Below are 2,903 nucleotides of genomic sequence, written 5' to 3' on the forward strand. Positions count from 1 at the left end.
GAGGTGAGTGTGAGATCCTTAGTGAAACAATGACTGCAGCACTGCTCTTCTCATAGCCCTCCTGGCTCAGCGGTAGAGCATTTGCTTGGCATGCAGAAGGTCCCAAGCTCAATCCCTGGCATCTCCAGTTCAGGATCAGATCATAGGTGATGTGACCTCTGCCTCAGACCCTGGAGAGCTGTTGCCAGTCTGAGTAGACAATACTGACCTCGATGGACCAATGGTCTGATGCAGTACTAGGCAGCTTAATTTGTGTAATGTGTGCATCACTCTTGGAGTCAAAATTGATGGCATAGTGTTTGATGAAGGTTGAGGCCAAAGACGACATGGCTGCTTTACAGAGGCACCCTTCCCAAGAATGCCAGTGGTTTTCTTTCTTTCTTTCTTTCTTTCTTTCTTTCTTTCTTTCTCTTTCTTTCTTGATTTATATCCCACCCTATCCAGCAAGCGGGCTCAGGGCGGGTAACAATATATAGTTAACAACCATAAAAGCATTTCAGATAATAACTAAGACAAGTTTAAAATGAACAGGTAATAGCAGTGATGGCAACAATGCAACTGCAGTTGACAGTCTTCTAGTTGGGACAAAACACAATGACAAAGACTGTGTACAGGGGACGCTGGAATGGATTGGATGCACGCCGTCTCAAATGGTGGAACAGCTCCATTTTGCAGGCCCTGCAGAACTGTAATGGATCCCACAGGGCCCTGATCTCAGGTGGGAGCGTTTTCCATCAGGCCAGGGCCAAGGCAGAAAAGTCCCTGGCCCTGGTTGAGGCTTTGCAGTCTGAGCCCTGGCAGAATGAGCCTTGATGGCAAAGGGACAGTCTACTTTGGATAAAGAGGAGACATGCCTAATAGTTGAGATTACCGAATGAGAGACTGAGAAGAGACCGTATATTCCTTTCTCAGGCCTGAGAAACATACCAACAAGTTGTCTGATTTGAGGAAGTCTTTGGTTGTAAATAAAACAGCAATGCTCTTCTCACATCTAATGTGTGCAATGTCTGTTCCTCTGGGCAGACAGAAGAGGGGGGAAATGCACAAAGAACAATATCTTGTGACTTGTGAGAACTAGGACACTACCTTAGGAAGGAAACCTAAGCTTGTGTGTAGAATAACTTCATCCCTGTGAAATACAGTAAAAGGGGGTGGTAAACAGAGTCCCTGAACACTCCAACCCTTCATGCAGAAGTGATGGCCAGAAGAAAAGCTGTCTTGTAAGGTAAAGAAGACAGCATGTAGCCATTGGCTCAAACGGTTTATACATTGCAGCTGATAGAGTGAGAGACTCCAGTGGGGAACCAGAGGGGAAACTGGAGGATACATGCTACAACAAACCTTTCATAAATCTTTTAGACATCTTACATGAAAAAAACCCGAGTAACCATCAACATTGTCATGAAAATCAGAAATAGCTGCCAAGTGTACCTTTAAAGACATTACTGCTAAACCTTTATCTTTTAGATGTAGTAAATATTCAAATATATATCATGTAAAGGGTAACATTCCAGCCAAACCCCTCTTGTGGATGACCATTGCTGCTGGAATTTATTGGCATAGGATTTCCTAGTTGATGTTTTGTGTGCCAAGAATGAGTACCTCATTCACCAGGTCAGACCAAGCTACTGTCCTACGATCCTCCATGCTGTGAGGTGTAGTGATTGTACATTGTTGTGCAGGAGGGGATCTATGTGAATCAGGTCCTTTCTGTTTGGGAAGATGACATACCTGCTGGAGGCTGAGGTACTTCAGATGAAGACAGCTGAACCTCCACCACGTCATTATCTAATGACTGTGGACTCCCAACCAACCTCAGAAGCAGAGATGGAGTGTGAGGCAGAACCAGTCGAGTGTCACTAACCTTTGACAATGAGGAGCGTTTAGCGGGTACATATTTGAGCTCGTGCTTAGTCTTGTTCTTTGTCCTTTTTGCCAGTGATTCCAAGGAGCTTCTAGGAACCGATGCTGGCCTTCGAGCCGATAATGTTCCTGAGTCTGAGATGGATCCTGAAGGCACTGACCCCGTGAGGGAGAACAGACCCAAGCCTCCACATTCTCCAACCCTCCGTACAGCCCAGGGTCCCAAAGGCTTTCTCCCATAATACTTTTAGCCAAGTTGGCCTTTCCCTTTTCCCCCTTCTTCTTTAATAGAAAATGCCCCAGAATAATTCCATGGCAGGGGTGTGTGTAAGGAGGGAGAATGAAGTTAAAAAGGAATGTAGCCCATTTCTCTCACACATGTACTAACAAGCAGTGAAAGTCATCAGGAATGGTCTATAAGGTTCAAGCATCTACACCATGGTCACTCAGGACTTCTTGGATCCCTGTGCCTTCTGGATTTTGTCTGCAAGAATATTCTTCAGTCTGGAATATGCCACGTCTAAATCGTCGATAACAGTGATCAAATTGAAAAGGCTGGGCTCTTTACTAAGTTCCAGGTCTACACAAGCTGCGTTTAACCGCTTCTTCAAGCTCTCCTTCATTTCTATCTGCCAGTCTCATAGCCTTTCCCCCAAGGTTTCAATGGATGGAGGCTGGATAGAAATGTAGATGGGGCTGAGGTCTGTCTTCATGCTCCTCATATTCTGCAAGTCGCTATCCAGGATGCAGATCTGGTTCTGCACCTGGACAACCTGTATGGTGGCTTTACTTGTTCCAAACATATTCCCGGAAAACTCTGCATGTTCAACAAATCCTCCAGCATCAATTTCCTCCTGCATCTTTTCTCTGGTCACAAATTGGTAATCTTTCCCGTTTACTTCACCAGGTCTTGGTTTCCTTGTGGTATGGGATATGCTCCAGCCAAAGACATTCTTGTTGTCCTTCAATAGCCTTTTCAGCAAAGTGCTCATCCCTGCGCCCAGAGGTCTGCTCAGAACAACTGGCCTCGGTCCCACCAT

General features: G+C 45.5%; 1 pseudogene; it reads right to left on the reverse strand.

The window, feature by feature from the left end:
- Positions 1–2,309: 2,309 nt before the first annotated feature.
- LOC107122338 lies at positions 2,310–2,903 on the reverse strand (annotated as a pseudogene).

Source organism: Gekko japonicus, unplaced genomic scaffold, assembly GCF_001447785.1.
Source record: "Gekko japonicus isolate JY-2015 unplaced genomic scaffold, Gekko_japonicus_V1.1 scaffold191, whole genome shotgun sequence".
Classification (NCBI taxonomy): domain Eukaryota; kingdom Metazoa; phylum Chordata; class Lepidosauria; order Squamata; family Gekkonidae; genus Gekko; species Gekko japonicus.